Source organism: Panthera pardus, unplaced genomic scaffold (genome assembly GCF_024362965.1).
Source record: "Panthera pardus isolate Hobbes unplaced genomic scaffold, ASM2436296v1 HiC_scaffold_13, whole genome shotgun sequence".
NCBI classification, from domain to species: Eukaryota; Metazoa; Chordata; class Mammalia; order Carnivora; family Felidae; genus Panthera; species Panthera pardus.
This window is the reverse complement of record NW_026526688.1, coordinates 1,432,702-1,456,151: the sequence shown is the minus strand read 5'-3', so window position 1 is coordinate 1,456,151 and position 23,450 is coordinate 1,432,702. Positions and strand designations below refer to the sequence as shown.

The window sequence follows — 23,450 nt, the reverse complement described above, 5'->3', positions numbered from 1 at the left end:
GTGGCCCTCATCCCCCACCACGTCTGTGTGTACTTGCCTTCCCACCGTTTGTGACCCCGGACACCCAAGGTCCTCTTTCTGTGTGTTGTCACTTCTGTACAAAACACTGGTGTTTGTTCAGATGCGGCTCGAGCCGGATCCCCACCCGCCCTGTGCATCCTCAAGCTCGCATGATCCCGCGTGTGAGCAACGCGCGTGTTAATAAACGCCTCTGTGTTTTTCTCGCCAATCTGTCCTTTGTCCACCTAATTTGCCCCTCTCAGACAGAGGGTAGGGGAAAGAAGGACGTTTTCCTGCCCTTTGCAGGCCCTAGTCGCCGAGCCGGGAACTGGAACAAAGCTGGATGTGCACACAGCTCCGCCACGGCGCTCTCGCTGGCGGGTCCAGAGAGGCCACACGGGAGTCCCGGGGGCTGCGGGATGGTGAGAGGCAGGGCCGCAGACAGTGTGCCTGAGGAGACACAGGCACGCAGTGTGCCCATGAGGCCACACCCATGGCACAGTGGTGGGAAGGCGCTGGTGAGGGAGAGCAAGCGCCCGGAGTTCCCGTCCCGCTGCAGGCGCTATGATCTGAGACCCCAGGGACTCTCAGCAACACTCACACGTCACCAGGACTTTCGCTGAAGTCGACTGCATACTTACTTCCTTTTCTAATCCCGTAATCACAGACGCCACACACTGGATGTCTGCGTCCCCCCAAATTCATATGTTAAGCCTCCACCCAAGTGATGGTGTCAGGGCGGAGGCTTTGGAGTGATGACGTCATGACAGTAGAGCCCCCACAATGGGATTAGTGTCCTTACAGAAGACCCCCCAGCCCCTCTTCCACATAAGGATGCAGGGAGAAGACACCGTCTGCAAACCAGGAGGAGCCCCTCACCAGACCCCAGATCACTGGCACCTGGATCCTGGGCTCCTAGCCTCCAGAACTGTGAGAAACAGAGATCAGTGGTTTATACGCCGCCCCAGCATGTGGTCCCCCGGCTGTGGTCCCCTAACCCAAGGTCCCCACCCAGCGTGTGGTCCCCCAACGCATGGTCTCCCAGCTCATGGACCCCCAGCCCGTGGTTCCCCCAGCGCGTGGTTCCCCCAACCCGTGGTCCCCCAGTGCATGGTCCCCCCCAGCCCGTGGTTCCCCCAGTGCATGGTCCCCCCCAGCCCGTGGTCCCCCAGCCCATGGTTCTCCTAGCCCGTGGGCCCCCAGTGCATGATCCCCCCAGCCTGTGGTCCCCCAGTGCATGATCCCCCCAGCCTGTGGTCCCCCAGTGCATGGTCCCCCCAACCTGTGGTCCCCCAGTGTGTGGTCCCCCCAGCCTGTGGTCCCCCAGTGCATGATCCCCCCAGCCTGTGGTCCCCCAGTGCATGGTCCCCCCAACCTGTGGTCCCCCAGTGTGTGGTCCCCCCAGCCTGTGGTCCCCCAGTGCGTGGCGCTCGGTTATGGCAGCAGTGCTCTGACAACTAGGTACACATCCCCTACAGCTTTAGGGAGACAAATCTTGAAGCAAAAACACAGTACCTTGGTGATGATATGAAGTGAAAGAACCACAGTGCTGAAGCCATGGATTAAAAACAGGAACTCGGGAGGTTTGGAGACATGGTCAGTCCAGCCCATCCCCGAGAAACACCCACTGAGGGTACTGTGCTCCACCACGGGGGTCAGAGCCTCTTACAGAAACTTCCTAGCCTTTCAGGTGCCTGTGTCTGTGCTTTCACTCTCCTAACATCGTGTGCAGGGAACAGTGGCGGAGAACAGGCGGGGTAGTTTTCCCTGATTTACTAAGGAGGAAGGCACTGGCTTAGAAGGTGGGGAGAGCAGGTGTCTCAGGGGAACACAGGGCTCCGGTGGCCTGTGCTGGGCCCCGCACTCCAGCCGTCATCCCCACTGGCTCAGGGAAACAGACCCTTGCTTCTAGCGGATCTCCACATTTCTGAGGAAAAGCTTCCAGTGGGAAGGGAAGGACCATGTGGAGGGGAGCCTGGCCTGCACATCCCCAGCCCCTCACCTGCCAGCCTGTTTCTAGAGGAAAGTGCGGCTGTCCGCACGTCATGGCATCGGGGCTCCGAATCCCCAGTGCACCTGCCGCAGGCCCAGCAGCCGCCCGGCCCCCGCGGGACAGGCACACAAGCGTCTAAGCCCCCCAGTGTCCGGCTCAGGCCATTTAAGGGCCTGCAGAGGGCCCCGGCCCCTCACCCAAAAGTCCCTCTGCGCCTGGAGAAAAAGGCGCTTTCCGCCATCTGCCCCGCGGCTCCAGCTCCGAGAGTGGCCGGCGGCATCTCCTTACGGTCCTTTGGCAAGAGGTGCCCTCCCAGACTCGTCCTGAACAGCGCAGGACCCCCCACCAAAGTCAGCAGAGAGGACTATGTGTCTGGGCACCTGCTCTGCCCCCGCTCTCTAGGCGGGGACTTGCTGAGCAAGCCTACTGCTGTGGTGGTTATTACATTTTAAATTATCAGGCATGGACGGCTCACAACCCATGGCTTATTTATTGTACTTTTTTTCATAAAAGAAAGAAAAACTTGTATAACCTTTCAACTTACCAGTGTACTGCCTTATAATTCTTACTTTTATTATTCAGTTAATATAAATCTCTATGGCAACCCCCCTGAACTTCAAAGATTTTCAGAGCCTTAAATTTAAAAAAATAATAAAGCTATTACTCCAAGGTTTTGAAAAGCTTCCTTGTGTAGGATTATTGTCTGAATTGGGACACCACGGCAAACGAATTACACGCAGAGGCAGAAAGTGGAAATGTGTGTATCTCCTTGGCAACGTCGAATTACTTGTGATATACTTTTTTGAATCTTTTTTTTAAATGAAAAAAAGCTAATTATAAATTCTTCTATACAAAATGTTTATAGGATGCTTACTAATTGTAAGGTTAGTATCCCTTCAGTTTGAAAACCATGGAGAATATTCTTAGAAGTAAAAAGAAACAATTTAAAATGCAAAACAAGTATCAGTCTTTTGTAGTCTTCTTTATATTCAGCCTTGAATCTTGTATTTTTCAGTTAAACTTATGCCCTAACCATTTTACTCATACTATTAAATATTATTCAAAAATAATCTTAGCTGCCAACCTCTGGCACATAATTCATCTTACGTTCCTCTATTTTAAAATTTTAAGGTTGTTTCCAAAGTTTGGCTGATATAAATATCCATCCATGTCTTTGATTATATCCACAGAAAAAATATTCTGGAATAGGTGTATCTCTTACAAAGGTTACAGCTCACTGGATTCCCACTGATCCCATCAGACCTTATCACCAATAAGAAAGATCCCATCAGACCTTATCACCAATACTTTGCAGGACTTTTGCTTTTTCCATTCACGTTTGTTTCCTCTAAATACCAGCACGTCCTGTACCTGCCAGTGTGGCCCTGTGTGCCTCAGGGGCAATCTCCTGGTGGATCTGAACTCCCAGATGTCTCCCATTATGTTTCTAACCCGCTTAAACCATTGCCACAACTTCTGGCTTCTTCTCTTATACATTCCAGAAGCCCAAGAGTAGCCTCCTGAGCTTGGGATACACCCAGGTTGGATTGGGAGGCCATGCTGCCAGCTTGTGGGCTACTGGGCACCTGCAAGGTGTGTCTGCCAACGGTGGTGGGCAAGCCTCCCAGCGCCACTCACACGGGGAGGGAGGCTCGGTGTGGCCAGCCCCCCCCCAGCCCTGACCCTCTTCCCCTCAGGCCCAGCCTGACACTCACTTCTCGGGCCTTGGGCTCTCCTGGGAGCCCAGGGGTGAGCAGACCCCCAGTGTGGGGGCCCAAAGGGACACCAGTGTCACCGTGGCTCCCTCCCAGGTGACAGGGGACTCTCGGCAGGCCACAGAAAGCCCCCTGGAAGATACACTTGCCAAAGCTGGGTAAGAGTGAGCTGGGAGTGCCAGAGGGAACCAGACACATGACATCAAATCCTAAACCCATTTTCATGAACACTCGTGAAATCTAAGTGATGGAAACTGTCCTCTCCAGCACCTGACACAAGGGTTGTAAACTTCACTCCAAGAATACAGCCTTGGTAGTTCTCATTTTCTAATGGAAAATGCCCCCACTTGGGCAGTTCACACAGTAGAAAGAGCACTTGTGGAAAGCTGAGGCCGGTGTTCTCAGTTCAGATGGCTCATGTTCTCAAAAGTTAGGTTATCAAGAACCCTAAATGCCACGAAGCATTTAAACAACATGATATTAGGAAAGCAGTTTTATTAAATCAAATACCACGTTAAAAATTACCCATTGTGCTAATTTAGAAGTTTTTGCTCTCAGGTACCACGTACTAAAATACAAACCTCTAAATTATCTATTAAATTTTTATAACAGATTTTATTTCACCCAATATATCCAAAATATTATCATTTCAACCTGTAATCAATATAAAAATTGTGGGCTGGGTGGCTCTGGATGATGCCTGGAGGTCACGGGATTCCTACAGTGACGGGATAGTGAGGAAGGCCGGTAGCCTCACCAGTTACAGGATTCTTGGGATCTTGGTCAGGCCTATGGTTTGGTGGGTGCTATGGACTGAAATATGTCCCCAAATTCTTTTCTTTTCTTTTTGTAGTGTTTATTTACTAAGAGAGAGAGAAAGAGAGAGAGCCAGCACTAGCGGGGGACGGACAGAGGGAGAGGAGAGAGAATCCTAAGCAGGATCTGCACTGTCAGCACAGAGCCCGATGTGGGTCTCAAACTCATGAACTATGAGATCATGAACTGTGCTGAAACCAAGAGTCGGACGCTTAGCCGACTGAGCCATACGCCCCATGTGTCCCCCAAATCTAAGCCACAATCACAGCGTGAATGTGTTTGGAGATGGGACTTTTAGGGACGCATTACGGTTAAATGAGGTCTTCAAGGTGAGGCCCTGGTGTGACAGGACTAGTGTCCCTATAGGAAGAGACACCCGGGGTCACCGGGGTCCATGTGCACAGAGGAATGACATGTGCGGCCACGGCAGGAAGGCAGCTGTCAGCCACACAAGGAGAGAGGCTTCCGGAGAAATCATCCCTGTGACGCCTTGACCTTGGACCTACAGCCTCCAGAGTGTGAGAGACGAATGTGTGTTGTCCCAGCAGAACACTGGGTGACCTCCGTTTCAAAAAAGAGTCACAGTCATCCAAATATTCGTTTCTGTTCTGATCATTAGTATCATCAATCTACGTAGAGAAGGCCAGGCGTGTGCATCAGGGCAGGAACCATAGCACCGCGTCGGGCCTCAGATTTCACGGGTGTCACGTGCTAGCCTCAGGGATTTCTCAAGTCCCTCTGCAGAGAGCTGGTGAAATCCCTCTTCTGTTTGCAGAACATGGAGAAAGTAGCTTTTGTGGGTGGTAAGTCCGGTTTTGTTCACAGCTGTGGACCTTCTCTGTGCCGGAGACGGGGTTGGGCGCTCCACACGTTCTCCGCATAACCACGCGGGGCACGTCGATTCCGCACACCAGCATGAGCAGGGAGGACACCCACGCTGTTCGTCTGCACATCTGGTGTCCTGGCAAGGCCCTCAACTGGCCTAGGCACCTGCCAAGGCCGAAATCTCCCACCACAGCTGGAGACAGGCTTATAGGAGACTGAAGTCTGACAGCTCCAGAAATGGAGGCCAGGCCTCTGAGGTCTACGGCCGGGCCAGAGCCGAACAGGTCCCTCCACTTCCACGTGATGCCGTCCTGCTCAGAAACACCCCTGGAGCAGGGCAGTGGGGGTCCTCACACTACTCCAGGGGGCTTTGTGAACAGGTGGGAAAGGTTGGCTTCAGGTCCAGAAAGGAGATGAGACTTGAATCAGCTGGGATTCTTGGGGCGAACAGCTCATTGGTCCGACGTGTGTGGCAAATTCTAACTCAATTTCTCGGAACACCGGCCTGTGTAAAAAGGGACCGACCTTTGTCTCTCTCGAACCAGCTGGGCCTGCCCGTTTCATCGTGAACACATCCTTCTGTGGCTTTCTATGAGAAATTAGGACTGTTTCTAACCACGACTGGAAACGAAAGTGGGAGCCTACACATTCATGGTGAGGTCCAGCTTTTTTAAACCGAAAGCTTGGGGTCTAACAAGCCATTCATGAAAACAGTTCCCAAGCCCCGTCCCAGGGTCGTGAAACATCCACAGCATGTCGCTCGCTCACGGTTACTTTTGGGAAGTCGCATTTCTGAAGCATCCTCACACTCTAAGCATCTAAGACCTAAGACCCTAAGCATCTCCCACTGCTTAGGAAATGGGCCACAAGGAAAGCACTCCCTTCCGTCATTCAAGGTGAGGAATTTGAAAGCGATTATCTCTACGTGGTTCATAAAAGCCACTTCAAACTCTATCAGCCCACTGAAAGGCCTGTCACTTGAGACAAGATGTTCGTTCATTCGCGGCTGTTAAGACTGCTCAAGGCACAGTCTCCTCTGCCGAGCTGCTCAAGGCACAGACTCCTCTGCCGAGTCTCCTCTGCCAGCTTCTGTAGCTGCCTTTTCATTCTCGCAATTGGCTTTGGAGCTAAAGGTTTTGCTCAGGTGCTCCCAGAAAACAATGACTTACATCTATTCATTCAAATGCAAAACAAAACAAAACCCCACTCCTTTGCCTAGGAGAAGCTCCCACATTAAGGTTTGGTTCCAGCTTTGTTGAGCTGTATTTGAAAAAAAAATCGTGCATATTTAAAGCGTACAGCATGATTTAATATGCGTACACACTGTGAAGTGATCGCCACGACCAGGTTAACTACGCACCCATCACCCTACATGGTCACCTTCCTGCTGTGGTCTCCTCACAATGTCTACTCCCTTAGCAACGTGCAGCTAAACGAGGCAGCACTGGGGTTTCAACAGTCCCCAAGCTGAGCTTACATCCCCACATCTCATCCCGTAGCCTCTGGCCAACACCTCCTGACCCTCTCCCCTCTCCAGCCCCTGGAAACTCCCACCCCTCTCTGATTGTATGAATCCAGCTTTTTAGATTCCACATGTAAGTGAGATCATACAATTTGTCTTTCTCAGACATAGCTCACTTAATGTAACACTCTAGCTCCATCCACGTTGTCCCAAATGGCACGATTTTTGTCTTTCTTATGGCTGAGTCATATGTCACTGTGTGTTTACACCAGAGGCCTACAAGACCAAGAGCAGGAAGAAAACTTTTGCAAAAAAGAAATGCAAGAAAGATATATATGTAAAGGTGCTAAAATCGCTGGGGAAGGAAATCTTTTGATGCTGGATTAGGAAAAACAATGGATGGTCACATTAAATCAAATCAAATTAAAATGAGGGATTACAGGATAATTTTATGAGGAAGTTCTTTAGTCCTAAAAGTCATAATCAAAGTTTAACCAAACAGAGTTCTTTCCTTTCATTTGATTTAAAATTCTATCTTAGAATACTCTAAACTTTCTTCACTGCAATGTGGTGAATATAATTTCCGACATTTGTGATGCTGGAATAAAATCTGGGTAACAGACCAACCACATACAAACCACATGACTTTGTCATCAGCATGACTGGGTCCAGGCCCTTCTTAATCCCAAATCAGCTTTATTTTTTAATGTTTATTTACTTACTTTGAGAGAGAAAGCACAAGCAGGGGAAGGGGAGAGAGAGAGGGAAAGAGAGAATCCCAAGCAGGCTCCGTACTGTCAGCGCAGAGCCCAACGTGGGGCTCGATCTCACAAACTGTGAGATCATGACCTCAGCCGAAATCAAGAGTCCAACACTTAATTAACCAACTGAGTCCCCTGGATGCCCCTCGAATCAGCTGTACAATTTGGGAGGGGCAGTCACGATCCCAGATATCTATTTTTTATTAAGCTGGACTTAATTTTTCCAGAAAGTAAATATTTATTAGGTGTCAGCCTAAATGCCTTTTATAAGAAAAAACAAAACATTTTTTTGTTTATATATGAACACGTATTTCTCAGGATGATTTCTCCCATCGATAACACACAGAATGTTACAATCCTCCTAGTTCAGCTTCCTTTTACAGAGAGATGACTTTTTAAAAAAATTTTTAAAATGGTTTTATTTATTTTTGAGACAGAGAGAGACAGAGCATGAGCAGGGGAGGGGCAGAGAGAGAGAGAGACACAGAATGCGAAGCAGGCTCCAGGCTCTGAGCTGTCAGCACAGAGCCCAACGTGGGGCCCAAACTCACAGAGTGTGCGATCATGACCTGAGCTGAAGTCAGACACTCAACTGACTGAGCCACCCAGGCACCCTGCGAGATGACTTTTTTAGTAATCTTCTAAGTATGCTCTAATACGGAGAGCTACACACATATAAATTACGTGTATAAACGTGTTGCCAAGAAACCCACCAAATCGGTATTGATTGCTGAAACCTGGAGGTGTTTGGATGCCTATTAGCCTTTTACTCATCTTTGAACCACCAGGAATGTCCAGGAACTTACTGTACTGTCAGGACCTGACAGTAGGACTAATTCCACCTGTCCACCAGAGGCTCCACACCATGATGCAGGAGGTCCAGGATTGGGCACAGGCTACAAAGTCAGCTGATTATACGAGATCCTGCAGTAAACACTACCAACAAGAAAATAAAGATCCTACGAAATTTAAGAGTCAGTTGTCAAAAGCACCACTTTCTATTTCTACAACTTATGTCTTTTAGATACCACAGTAGCTTTCTACTCGAAGGCAAATTGCTTGTTGCAATAAACACATAATCAAAAGCTGTCCTTCACTGTGAGAGATCACTGTACTACCCTTCTCACATCATCTGGGAACAGCTATTCAATCCTTGTTTTAGTCTATGTTGACAGTTAAATGCAACCAATATTCTTTAATTGTTGGCCAAGCTTAGATACAACTGATACTCTCAAATCCACAACAATCTGGCTTCTGAACAAACATGGAAACATTCTACATAAAATATTCGTCAATCAAAACCAGTAGGCTATTAAAAGAGCATCATAACCAAGTAGGGTATGTCCCAGAGGCAGAAGAATGATATGGCATTAAAAACAAAACAGCATAATTGATCAATCAAGGGGGAAAACATGCTTCTTATAATAGATGGTCCCCGAGAAGCATAAAATTCAAAACATATTCTTGATTTAAAAAAAAAAAAAAACAACAGAAACCTCTTCACAAGCTGGAAATCAGAAGAAACGTCTGCAACAGAAGGGTGACCTACCAGAACGCCAGCAAGCGCTACGTTTAACGTGAAACGCTGGGAGCAATCCTCATGAAAGCTGCTCACTTTCCTAGGAGCACACACACGCACGAACACACACACACGTGTGCACGCCCATGCGCACACTCGTGCACATGCACACGCTACCCCTTACTCAGTAGAGGCTGCTGAGGGAATCTCTGAGATCCAAGGAAAGCAGTTGAAAGATTCGAATTTTCCCTTCCAAGATTGGATTCTTGCTTTTATTCTTTTACAGGATGAATGTATTTTATATTTCTTACATAATGAAAATACATAAATTGCCTCAAAATTAAGGAAATCAGTGCGCACATCTTCTTCGGGAATCATGAGCCGGTGCAAACATGCGGTGCGAAGGTCTTGGGAGTCCTGTGAAGGTCACGTCCCAGGGCGGCAGAGGCCCGGCAGGAAGTCCAGCCACCCAGAGCCTGTTGGCAGCACTCTGCAGGGAGCCTCTCCGAGGGATGGGCGCGGCCGGCCAGAGCCACGGGGGTCCATCTCCAGTCTCCTCAGGGTCAGGAGGTGCTGCTCCCGCCTGGCATCTCCCCAGAGTGGCCGCAGGGATGTCACCAGCCTATCCTGGGCCACCGACTCAGAGAAGATTCTGGGCCCCTGGCTGCCACGGTTACAGCCACGCTGATGTGGGTCTTGGCCCTGCAGCACTTTAGAGCTCCTAGGGAAAACCCAGCGGGGATGGTCCCTGCTGGCCTTGCAGCCAGGTGTGGCTGCTCTCCAGGGAGTTACTGGCGTCCGCTTTTACATAAAGGACACAAGGAACCACAGAACTGACCCTGTCTCCCTACCCCATCCAGGCTGGATTCATCTCAAACCAGCGCAGCGTTCTGTCTTGTTAGGTCAGTTCTGTCCATCTTACACACTGTTTCCCTTTGAATGTGAACCCTTAACTCTGGGTTGTCCTTTATTACTTTTTGAATAACGGATAATTAAAAAACAAGTACATGTGGTATAGCCATACACATATAGAAACGGTGTAACATTTAAGCTCCCGTCATTTGAAAATCTACTTCTGCAAGTGATTCTTTTTAAAGCAAGGGAGAGAGGGGTACACTCGCCAACTATAAATATTAATCATAGGTAATTCACTGGTTTCGCTCTGTGCCAGGGAGACTGCTCCCTGTAAATCTCACCGGACTCACGTGAAGTACTCCAGAAGCAGGAAGCACAGAACACAGGTTGGCTATGGTTTCAATTAGCAACGCTGTGCAATGGATATTCTCCCCTTATTTTACAAATGTGGGGTTCTGAGGCGCAGGGAGTTCACGGCCTGTTGACCTCAGGGTCAGCATGGAAATCTAGACTGCTCTGACACGTGCGACTGTCCATCACAAGGGATGTTTCTCTCCTATCAATCAGGCAGGACAGCTGTCCTCACGTAAAAACATGTACACACAAACATGGGAAACACAAAACATGCCAAAACCCAAATCTGCCCGTGCTCCCAGTTACAGACACAACTGTTTGGTTGATCTGGGAAAACAGAGTACGGTGAAATCAATGGCACATGTGTTTACCCACCCAGGCACACTGACGATGTCTGCACACGGTACAACAGGACCACTAAGGCAGCGACCCTCGGCAGTGAGAATATTAACAAGATGTTTCCCTGCAGTAATTCACGAAATGTCATTAGAATTATAGGTACAAATGTTAGTGATGGTTCCTGAGTTCTAAAAAAGCACAAAATTGCCTTTAATCTTTAATCACTTTTACCTTCTAAGAGTAACCAAAAGAAACACTTGACTCAAATTTTCACATCGGCGCACAGAGAAGACGGGTCAGGAGGTGGACTTCTGAGTTCACTCGGATGTGCTGATTCTAGAAACACGCCTCTGATGCTTGCCCAAACCTCGCAGCATCATGGGGGGCATCGGCATTGCGTACCTGCACATAGCCTGGCCAGACTCGTGGTATTTCCAGTATTTCTACCCAAGAGCAACCTACGTTATGCTTTCAGGGCCTGTTTTCAATAATGATGAGCAGAAACTAGGAAAGCCTCGGTCCCCCACTCTTTAAAACAGCTAACTCTTAACGCTCTCTTTTTTTAGACAACCTCAAGAGTGTTGAGTATTCAGGACTCTGGAAAAAGTCACTAAATTCTAGTGTTCCAAGGTCTCTGACACACACCCTTAAGTGTGCAAAAGAGCAAGCAGCTAAACATGAAGACTGGGCCGCTCCTTTCTAAAGGGAAAGCTATCAAAACAAAGAAACTGGTTGTTCAAACAAAAGAATGATGATATTTTAAAATATTTTGTATGGTTTATTCATTATTGAAAGAGTCAAGGGGTGCCTGGGTGGCTCAGTGGGTTGAGTGTCCAACTTTGGCTCGGGTCATGATCTCATGGTTTGTGGGTTTGAGCCCCACATCGGGCTCTGTGCTGGCAGCTCAGAGCCAGGAACCTGCTTCGGATTCTGTGTCTCCCTCTCTCTCTGCCTCTCTCCCATGCTCTATCTCAGTCTCTCTCAAAAACAGATACACATTATTAAAAAAGAGTCAAAAAAAAGAATTCATATCTTTTGACTCAGCTTAGACTCTATGGAGCCTCAAATGAGGAACCCACCACCCCACTTCCTACCTGGGTGGCCCTCCAGTCACAGACAGGAATAGTCTGCCCAGCTGTCCCTGTCTCAAGTCTCACTAGGTCTGTTCCACACTGCCAGCCTCCCCATGCCCAGACCCCTGCAGACCAGCTGCCTTGGCCTGTGTGGCCCCCAGCCTTCCCCCAGCTTCCAGAAGTTCCCGGCCAAGGTCTCCATGTGGGGAGACCATATGCAGTCCACCGTGTGCAGGCTTTGCTTCCCATGATAGGCAGGATCCTGCACGCAGCACGCATCCATCAGTGGCGCTTCTCATTGATGACTAGCTCTCCCTCTGTCCTGGGGGTGCCGTGAGAGCCAGTGGTGGCCAGCTCTGCACACAGCTGTTGTCCAGCAAAGTGCTTACAACACGGAGCTGCTTAAAGAGTTTATGGCCAAACTGGAGATGAACTCCACCACCATGGAGACAGGACTAACAGACACCTGGGAATTCCATCTGCCCAGGGACTGAATGCTTTTCAACAACATGCAATAGAGCCTCTGTACACATTTGTTAGAAGGAAGGGAGAAAGGAGGATGGATGGATGGATGGCAGGAAGGAAGGGAAGGAGGGAGGGAGGGAAGAAGGGAGGAAGGAAGGAAGGAGGAAGGGGGGAGAGAGGGAAGGAAAGGAAGGGAGGGAGGGAGGGAGGGAGGAAGGGAGGAGGGAGGGAGGGAGGGAGGGAGGGAGGGAGGGAGGAAGGGAGGAGGGAGGGAGGGAGGGAGGAAGGGAGGAAGGGAGGAGGAAGGGAGGAGGAAGGGAGGGAGGAGGAAGGGGAGGAGGAAGGGGAGGAGGAAGGGAGGGAGGAGGAAGGGGAGGAGGAAAGGAGGGAGGGAGGGAGGAGGGAGGGAGGGAGGAGGAAGAGAGGGAGGAGGGAGGAGAAAGGAAGGGAGGAAGGGAGAGAGGGAGACAGGAAGGGAGGGAGGGAGGGAGGGAGGGAGATGTCCACAGAGAACCTGGTTTGAAAACATGGGTCCTGATTCTTCAGGACACCTGTGAACATGTACACGACACGTAGGGACTGGGTGGGCTACTTTTGCTTTTTGTTTTATTTTCTTAATCCAGCATCAGGTGTCAGACCAGAGCCCTCATGATACACGTTACAACTGCATATAACAAAGTCCAGAGGCGAGCGGGAGGTGGGATCAGTAAACAGGACCACGTCACCAGGCATCCCCTTGTGCTGGTGCACATGGAAGCTGCTGTCACACGTCCTGCACGTGTGTGTCACTCAGTGGCTATCCATAAAGAGACGTCATATGTGGAGAACCTCAGAAGACCTCCATATTTTAAAGATCAGCATCTTTTTGAGAATGAAGAAACCATGTGGAGAAAATTCATGGGCCTCCCACAGCCATGCGTGTCTGAGTGGGCAGTTCTTCCAGCTAAACACGGAAACCATGGCACCACTTGTGCCAAGAATTTGTCAACTCGTATCAAACATCCACACGACAGTCAATTTTCTTTTCTTGTTCATCCTCAGACGTGTAAAATAAAACCACGGACCTGTAGAGCTGGAAGGATCCGTGAACTGAGAGCAGTATCTGGAGAAGGGTGCGGTGGGCGGTGGGATGCCGTCCTAGCTCACCCGTCCCACCCCTGCCTGCCCATCCGTCCGGGCCTTGCAGCCCGCACACAGGGCTGCCTCACTCCCTGCACTGCTCTGCCTGCAGATCTCCAGAGACTTACAGGTGAGGCAAAAAGGGGATGCCTTGCAAGTTTAAAATGTGTAAATGAATCAAAGTACATTCCAAATACAACAGCCACTGTTTTATGATCTTTATCTGATAACACATAAAAACATAAACGGCTTTGTTTTTATACTAGATTTGAATGAGACCAGACAACAAGAGGAAACGGTTTTTTTCCAGAGCTGAGCTGGCTTCATTTGCATATGATTCGGGACAAGGGGTCCCACTGAACCCCAAGACAATCTGGGGCTTGTGATTACTGTGCCGTATGCAGTGCCTAACACTGGCTGGAAAAGAAGTGTAATTCTATTATAGGAAATCCCCTTCAAGTAATGGAAGAGACTCATTTTTCCATAAGAAAACGTTTGATCAAGAGCTGAGTATTCATCAGGGATGCAGTTGAATTTCAATTCCAAAGCTGTCACCATAATATTCCGGAGCCTTGCAGCCCCAAGTGGACACGTACATTTATAGACCTTGCGGGGGATTTTGCAAACCACAATGGTAGTAACGGACGACGCTCGCGGGGAGTCATAAAGGAGCTCAGTGTGGTCACGGCCCAGGTGGGATGTAGTACCACGGAAACGCTAATGCCCATCTTGGGAAAGTGGACCCCATGTGCCAGCAGGGCAGCCGGTGACGGGAATCCAGGCCAGCAACCGGGACACGCGGACAGGAGACGGTGAGAAATGGCCCTTTAGCAGGCGGGCCTGAGGACGGGGACCCGGCAGCATCACCGGGAACGTGTCTGGGGACCAGGGCTCCCGCTCACTCTTTCTAAGGGGCTGTGCCCACGTCACAAATGACACAACATGGCCGGAGGAATACAACATGCGGGACACGCAGGTGTTTCACGTGACACGGATGGAACCCATGAGACGCACACGATGTTTCACCGATGAAACCCGCACACCTGCTCACAGTAACAGCACAGATCGGCAGTGCAGGCTCTGCTGATGGGGGGACACCGCAAGACGACAGGGTCAGACGATCCAGCTCACAGCTGCACAGGGTGACGACTGAAAGCTGGGGGGATGTGCTACTAATCGCTCAGTGAGCACAGCTCGCTTTATAGGCCCACCTCTCAAACACCTATGGGGGGCACCCTGTCTCCGGCCCGCTGGGAAGCCCCTGGGAGACTGATGATGTCCCGGCCACCCGTGAGGCACAGTGGGGGCGGACGGACGGATGGACACCCAAGGGTCTCCCCACGTAGACACCTGGAGCCCCGCATCCTCAGGCCTGGCACCCCCTTTGTCTCGGCACAGGATGACAAGCCGGGGCACCTGTGTCCTCACGTGTGTGGGGGTCAGATGAGCTGTGGCATGTGCTTTACAAGTGTCAGTGCTCAGACTCCAAGGGCAGAGAGGCCTGGAGACCCCGTTAACAGTTATTAAGCAGCCAGGGGAAATCAGTGCTGATGCTGTGAAGCGTCACTGCCTCTCTCCAAAAAACAAGACGAGTGAAACCGTACCTTCCCTCGCTCTACCTGGGAACATATGTCCTCATTATACGGTCTTCATTTCAGAGGAAGAAAGTTCCTTATAAAAGAATAATTTTACACAAAAGAGAGAGAATAGAACCAGTGTTCTGAGAAAAAGGTGATGTTAATGCTTAACACTGTTATTAGCGGGGGAAAAAAATCACTATTATTAGTGACTGTTAACACATTTACAAAGTATCCAAAAGAAACTCTTTTAGGCTGTATTCCAAAAGACGTGGAGAGAGACACAGGGACCCAGAGAGAGACAGAGACACAGAGAGACAGAGGGCAGCAGAGGAGAGAAAGAGAACAAATACAGAACTACTCCTACTATTGTTTTTTCTTTAGGGAATGAATAAAAGGTGATTTGCAAAGTACTTGAAAGGCTCACTCAAGTTTACGATGATTGTTCTTGCAGGCTTCAGTGCAAACATATGACACATACTATCTTCAGCTTGGAGTCGTGGGGGATCGTAGGCGGCCGCCTGGCCCACGCTCCGGAAGGCCGTGGAGCATGTGCACCTCGCAGGGGAAGTGCCCGGGCTGTGCCTGTCACCCACCCCACGGGGACAGAAATCAAACAGAAGAGAACCACCGGATGAGATTTACGGTAACAGAAATCAGTGCTCGCTAACTTTTAAGTTAGGCTCTGGAATACAAAACACAGTTCTGATTGAAATTGGTATAAAAGCAGATTAACGGGGATGCCTTTTGGTCCCCGGTTCATAGAACCATCAAAAACACTCGTTCAAAGATTTCAGGTCAATACCTCTTTCCTGTTGGCCAGTTTGGACAGAAAAGATTCAAATCCACCCGGAACCTCTGGCCCCACCCAGTCTGCGTGACAGAGCGGAGGGCACAGGCGCATCGGGCTCACGCATCTGTCCCTGAGCCACAAAAACTCCCCGGTGTACTGAGTCCTCCAGAGTGGCTGTGACTCTTGTCCCCGGGCTCCCCCCAGTTCAATTCAGAGCCTGACAGATGTTTGCAATCACATGTGAGGGGACGGCTGGTCAGGGAAATAGAGAAATTCTGTTTTCAAGATTGAATTAAACTTAAAAAGAAAGTTTCTCAAAAAGGCGGGGGGGGGGGGGTCCCACCATCTTTTACCTAATAAACACTTGTCACAGAGGATTAGTAGCTTTGGTGAGAGGCAGAAGCCAGCCAGGCGTGTTTTTGAGAGACGAGGGGACCACATAAAGCAGGGAAACACGCGAACACACGCACCAAGAGCAAATGTTTCCTATGACAAAACTGTCAGAAAGGGAGAAAAAATATTTTTCTTAACTGTAACTCAAATCAGCAATTCACTGTGGGGCAGGAAGCCTGATCTTTGTGTAGGATCCATCCCTGGCAGGTGGCTGTACAAACAGGTTCCCAACGTGCCACCTTCATTCTCTTTCAAACGACCCAGCAGTGAGGACCGGCCGCTCAGGAAAACAATCCAGAACCTGCTATGTCGCCTGCCACCCCAAGGCTTTTGCTACCCTGACCGAGGTATCTGATCCCTGACCTGGGAGGAGAGACCAGGATGTGCCATCTTTGTTTCAGAATTTCATATTCCTTCTCTTTCTGGAAAAGCACGAACATGCATTGTTTTCTGTACACACGTGCGTGGAAAGAGCAGGCACGTGGGCTTCAGAACGCCCGGGGAGGCCAGTGCCACCATGGCGCAGACCCCTGTCCTCACCCCACCCAGCAGGGGAGCCAGGCTGCCTGCCATGGTTTACAGGAGGAGACGGGCACTTCATCACCACTCGACGCTCTCACGCAATGCAATGGAAGGGGCGACGTGGGCTCGTCCGCTGTCCCACTGGGTTCCTCTCTCTGAACTGAAAGTCCAGGATTGAAGGCAACGACCCCTACGGCCGGAGCACCGTGCACGTCTGGCCTGTGACAACAGCGGGGGGCGGGGGGGGGGGGGGGGGCAGATAGTGCGACTGAAACAGCTCTGTGTCTCCCTCAAAGCGGACCCCGGGGGAGCCAGCCGCTGGCCCTGTGCGGGGAGCCTGGCTGGAAACGGAGCATTGGGCCCCCAGGCGGTCAGGCCTGCTTTGCGACCCCATTCCGGGCCACCCACCAACACCCGATGGGCATCAACAGGTTCTGAAGGGAGGCCTATCACGTCCGCCTCGGCCGTGGTGGCCGCCAGGAAGGGAAGACGGCCACCGCGTGGGGTCCGGACAGCCCACGTCCCGGCCGGCCAGAGAGGCCTGCGGAGTTGCCTGACCCCGGCAGGGGGTGCGTGGGCCGGTCCCCCCCCCCCCCCCCCCCCCCCCCCCCCCGCCTCCCCACCACCTCCCCCTCCCTGGGGGCTGTGTCAGCGCCGAGCCGGCAGCAAAGACCAGCCGGGCTGAGAGTCGGCAGGTCCGTTCCCCTTAGGGCCACTATGCCAGCAGGGCTCCGAGGACACGGGCCCTCACTCCTCGCCCCCGGGAGGGGACAGCGGCGCCCGGGGGAAGGAGCCGGCCGGCAGCATCCAGCTCTCCCCGCACGGAGCCACAGCCGCGGCCGCAGCCGTCGCGGGTCGTGTGGCCTCGCGGGCGCAGCTCCCCCTCACGTCCAGCACGGCCCCGCGTGGACTGCGCTCACCACACACGAGCCTCCGCGAGGACGCGGAGAAGCCGGCGGCACCTGCGGGGGACACAGAGCCCGGTGGCGTCGGGGAAGCCCCCCACGCCTAAATGCCGCTTTCGACTCGGGAGCTCCCAGGAGACAGCAGATGGCGGCGCGCGGAGACTGCGGCCGTGCCTGTGCCGGGGGACATCGCGCCACGGGCCCGTCCCCGGCCCCTCCCTCGCTTCCCACCCGACGCGCCCACGACGCGCAGGCCGGTGGGACGGTGCCAGGCTTACTGCCGACTCGGGAAGCGAGGAGCGCAGACGCCCAGCAAGGCCTCGACGGCAAGGGGCAAAACGGGCACGTGCTCCGCGCACCAGCGTGGCCAGGCATCGTCCCCGCGAGGCGCGGGGCGAGCAGTCGCACGGCTGAAACATCCGCAGGTGACTTGGGACCCGACCGTGACTCCCACATGCCGTCTAGGCACAACCGGAACTCCGTGCAAAGATTCGCAACATTTGTAATGGGACCGATGGCAAGGTGTCAGAACCGCTGACCGGACCGTTGTCCCTCACACTTTGTCTGTTACGTGGGGTCAGCCGGCCAGGCACGTGCATAGTCGCTTACACGGCCTGGCCTTCGCGAATGCTTATTTGACACCCGACCAATTCACCTCAGTAAATGTGAGTCGATTCCTCACGAAATAAAACTCACTGGAGGTGTCAGTGTCGCTTCAAGGCAGATCTGGCTACCGCGGAAGGCAGCGCCGAGACGAGCTCACCCAAGGACTGGCTCCCGCCATCTCGCCCAGGTGAGGATCAGAGAGGGTCTCGGTCCCCGGGCCGCGCACAGCTCCTCACATCCGACAGCCCCAGGGCGGAGCGTGGCTGCCATGAAGGAGGCTGGGGATCCGTGGACTCGGGCCCGGGGAGCTGCTCTCCTGTGGCTCCCGTGGGCTTGTGCTCGGGGCTTGCAATCCCGCCCTCCTGAGGAAGGAGCGGGAAGAGGTCCTGCCCTCCTGAGGAAAGACCAGGAGGCGGCCCCGTTCTCCTAAGGAAGGAGCTGGAAGAGGTCCCGCCCTCCTGAGGAAGGAACAGGAAACATCCCATCCTCCTGAAGGACCAAGAGGTAGTCCCGCCCTCCTGAGGAAGGAGCTGGAAGAGGTCCCGCCCCCCTGAGGAAGGAGCAGGAAGAGGTCCCGCCCTCCCGGGGAAGGAGTAGGATGAGGTCCCGCCCCCCTGAGGAAGGAACAGGAAACATCCCATCCTCCTGAAGGACCAAGAGGTAGTCCCGCCCTCCTGAGGAAGGAGCTGGAAGAGGTCCTGCCCTCCTGAGGAAAGACCAGGAGGCGGCCCCGTTCTCCTAAGGAAGGAGCTGGAAGAGGTCCCGCCCTCCTGAGGAAGGAACAGGAAACATCCCATCCTCCTGAAGGACCAAGAGGTGGTCCCACCCTCCTGAGGAAGGAGCAGGAAGAGGCCCCGCCCTCCTGAGGAAAGACCAGGAAGAGGTCCCCCCCCCCTCCTGAGGAAGGAACAGGAAACATCCCATCCTCCTGAAGGACCAAGAGGTGGTCCCACCCTCCTGAGGAAGGAGCAGGAAGAGGCCCCGCCCTCCTGAGGAAGGAGCTGGAAGAGGTCCCACCCCCCCGGGGAAGAAGCAGGAAGAGGCCCCGCCCTCCTGGGGAAGGAGTAGGAAGAGGTCCCGCCCTCCTGAGGAAGGAACAGGAAACATCCCATCCTCCTGAAGGACCAAGAGGTAGTCCCGCCCTCCTGAGGAAGGAGCAGGAAGAGGCCCCGCCCTCCTGAGGAAGGAGCTGGAAGAGGTCCCGCCCCCCCTGGGGAAGAAGCAGGAAGAGGCCCCGCCCTCCTGGGGAAGGAGTAGGAAGAGGTCCCGCCCTCCTGAGGAAGCACCAGGAAGCACTGGCTCCGTTTGCTTCCATCTGCACAATTTTATGTTTTCCTGACACTGCTTTTGGATTATAATGAAGCCATTTGTCCCAGGCAGGAGTTTTGCCCTGAAATGAATTATGCTTTTTTTGACAGCTGAATGAGCACTGTGAGCCAGCAGAGCCCCCCCTCACTGCACCCAGATGGCCGTGGAGGAGCCTGAACAGAGAAGAATAAAGCAGACCCCCGAGGCCTGCACCCCACCCAGCCCAAGACCCCCCAGGGGACCCTTGCCTGCACCGCTCCCAGTCCACGTACGTGGAGCCGCTCCTCAGAATCCACAGCCCTCACGCGTGTGTCAGGGATGCATCTTAGGGAGCAATGCAAGGTCCACCGAATTGTGGTTGGGGTCCTCTCTCCAAGCCCCCTACTCGGCCAGCTGAGCCTTAACGCTGATGGCTGAGAGACAGCATGAAAATCAAAGCCACTGAAGATCAAATTAACCCATTATCCTTTTCAACATATATCAAGATTAGGGAATTTGCTTTATAATTTCATTGGGTCTATTCCATCTGGAAAAGGGTATGTACTCATTAACCTTGATTTTAAAATGTTTTTTCCATGTTTGCATTCTTGATGTTTACGTCTGCCTTTCTAAAAAACAACTTCAAAATTGAACTGAACAAACGCTACCCACGACGGTGACCTGGGATGTCATGCGCTGAAATGGGTGCTGAGGGGCTCAGGTAATGACCGTGCGCACCTGCCCTCGTGCAAGTCATCTGCCTGGAGTCGCCGTGTGCACGACGTGCCCCTGGCTCTGCTCAACGCCCTGCCCTCACTCTGGCAACCTCACCAGGAGGAACTACAAAGCCCCGGAATCCAAGCCCACCCCACACGGACTCCGTCCAGAACGCCGGTTCCTGATTTTACTCTTACCTACTTGGCTCATGTGTTTATTGCTAGTTCCTGCCACCTTGTGCGTGTGTGCCCACCTTTATTCTCTCTGGGTCTGACACTTATAATCCACGTTTTATTACAGGTTTCCAACCTTGAACTTCGGAGCTCTTGGTGGAGAGAAGCCTGTGCATCCTAACATTTCAGTAGAGGCACCCCCACATCGCAGGACGTTGTCACGTATCTGCTCAAGAGCACGTGGATGGCTTCTGCCCTGGGAACATTCCTGCAGCACCGTGCTGGTGCCGGGCTGTGCTCACAGGGCTGCTTCAAGAAAACAGGTCAAAGAGATGATGTCAGGTTTTCTGAAATCTCTTCTTGATGATGGGCATCGAGAAGGTAAAATGGTCGTGCTGAATTTTCAAACCCCGTAAAACCTTTTAGATCCTGTGGGAAAGCTCCGGGTTTATTTGAGGACTATACAGCAGGTTTATATTTCAGCTTTCCTTTGGCAAAAGAAATCCTGGCATTTCCCTTTTGCATAATAAGCCAAAAGCTACTGGCTGCTGATGGGGTTTGCTTTGGTTTCTGTGTCTTCCCATCAGCCATATTTAGATTCAACTAATTTTTATTCAGTTCCTAGCATGTCCCAGATATTTATTGGATATTTTCAAATACACTATCTGCCCCATTCTCACTGTGGAAAGGGAACTGAAAAAATAAGGCAGTGTTCAGAGCCTCCTGTCTGGTGCACGGCCCCCAGATTGTAAAATTTAACTCAAACCCAGGCTTTCTGACTCCCAAGTTTGCCTCATCCCCAATCCACCAGACGCCCATTAGAATGACATTGTCGACTCACAGAAGCAAGAGAGTCAGTGGGACATGTTGTGAAGCTGCAAGGGGAGAGAGGAGCAATCACCCTGCAAAACGGCGGCAGGCGCCCCTGCGCACCACACGTCACACGCTCTGCGTGCAGGCCCGTGATGCTTCTGTGCGGGGCTGGGGACTGCGGAAAACTGTGTGTGGTCGGAGACCGCAGAAAACAGTGTGGGGCTGGGGACCGTGGAAAACCGTGTGTGGTTGGGGACGACGGAAGACCGTGAGGGGCCGGGGACTGTGGAAAACAGCGCGGGGTTCGGGCCCATGGAAAACCATGCAGGGTCAGGGACTGTGGAAAACACGGCCATCTGCTGACAGGCTCAGATGACCTGAAGGTTCCCCCATCTCTCTTCAGTTGAGGCCGAGGCTGGCGTCCATCGGTGGACATGTGTCCCATCTGGCGTCTAATGGACTCCCCTACTCAAAGCTGTGGTCTTGGGCACCACAAAGCCCAAGCAGGACTCAGGCCTCCAGCACTTCCAAGAGCACTGCACAGTCCTGCTGCCTGCCCGTCTGGGGAGGCTGATGATTCCTTCGGTGCTGTCCACACAGTGGTTCCCTGGCACTGAGTCCACAGGTGACACTCCCCAGGGGGCTCTTCTGGAATGTCTGACCCATCGTGCCCCACTCCGAGAAACGGAAATGTCGAGCATACCCAGGACATCCTGCGTAGATGACGGGGCCACAGATGTGACCAGAAAAGGACCCAGGTCAGATCCCTCTGAACAGAATGGTAACGGCATAGTTTTTGTCATAAAATCTCAAAACCACCAGGTTGGCCACTGGCTTGAATTCCTATACAAGGAGCACCAGCCCCGATTAAACGTAGCCAGTGGTCTCTCTCCTGGGAGTCTCTGAGCAGCACGTGTATCTCAGAGTGGCTCCAGCATTTCCTTAATTATTTGGATTCTATCACTGCCCCCAGGTAGGATTCCTAAGACCTCCCCTGTACTTGTAGCATTTTACAGAGTTTCGAATCGCTCCTGCAGGCTTAGGTGCCGCTGCAAGCTCTCTGTACACACGCACTGCCTTAACCCTCACTACCACCTGGAAGGGCAGGGCTCTAGTCCATCGGGCCACGGGCCAGGTGGCTCACAAACAAAAGAAATTTGTTTCTCGCAGTTCTTGGGCTGGAGGTCATGGGGTGAGACCCTCTTATAGGCGGCAGACTCTGGCTTTGTCCTCACATGGAGGAGGGCCTGGGGCTCTGCCGAGGTGTCTTCTCTAAGGACACTGATCCCATCACGAGAGCCCCACCCTCATGACCTCATCTGCCCCCAAAATCAGCCCCTCCTGACACCATCACACGGGGGCCCCCACCCTCACGACCTCATCTCCCCCCAAAGCCCCACTCCTGACATCATATGGGGATTTAAGATTTTTTATGAATTTTGTGGAGGCATAAACATTCAGTCTTTTACAGGTTACTATTATTATCCCAATTATCAGAAAAATCAGAGTCTCCCAGAGGTTAAGAAACTTGCTCAAGGTCACATGGCAAGGAAATGGTGGCAGGACTTGAACCCAGGTAGCCTGGCCCCAGGATCCATGCCCTTCCCTCTCTCCTATGCTATTCCTCCTCAGAACTGAGGGAAATTCTTTCCAATATTGTTCTGGGGAAGCTAATGGGCACTGAGACAGACACTGTGCCAAATCCTTCCACGTTTTCTTTATGCTTAAATCATGTTGCACAATTCAGTCACCTCTGCGTTCAGAGTGCCTGCCATGGACAGGTGCAGGGACCTGTGAGGCGCAGCAAGACAGAAAAGCTGTGGGCACTCATTCTGAATGAGCTGAGCCTATTCAAGGGGCTCCCCTTCCAGAAGGGGCGGCCCTGCGGTGTTGAGACACATGCACCAGGACCGTGATCCAGAACCTGTCTCGCTGGCGGTGGGACAAGTGTGCTCAGCAGGTCCTTCTCAGCCGGCGGACCCAGCATGGCTGTGCCAGCACGTGAGCCAGTCGCCCAGCCAGCTGCACAGTCACCAAGCCTCATGCACCAGGGAGACCAGGGGCGGGGTTGTGCCCATGCCCGTCCCAGGCTCAGACAGCAAGGCGTGAACTTGTGGGTCGTCACACCTCTTGGCAGTCACCAGGAGAGGAAAATTGAAAGCTACAATGAATAAGCCAAGTGCCCAAGAAGGTTCCTGCAGAACCTCAGTGGAATTCAGCTGAGAGTCTTCCTGAACACTGAAAGCAGGTATTTGCCATTGTCTGTACTTGTCACTGTTTTCCCCTAATTCGACAGACACCACGGCTGTCAGCCTCCACGTGTATCAAATGAAGACTTTTCAGACACGTGCTCACTCACAAAATTACT

At 52.3% G+C, this 23,450-nt stretch overlaps 1 protein-coding gene across 7 annotated transcripts in view; it reads right to left on the bottom strand.

Moving 5' to 3' along the window:
* The window catches only part of DLGAP2 (DLG associated protein 2), a 786,545-nt gene that overhangs the window by 442,077 nt on the left and 321,018 nt on the right, over positions 1-23,450 (bottom strand). The gene's annotated exons all lie outside the window — the stretch shown is intronic.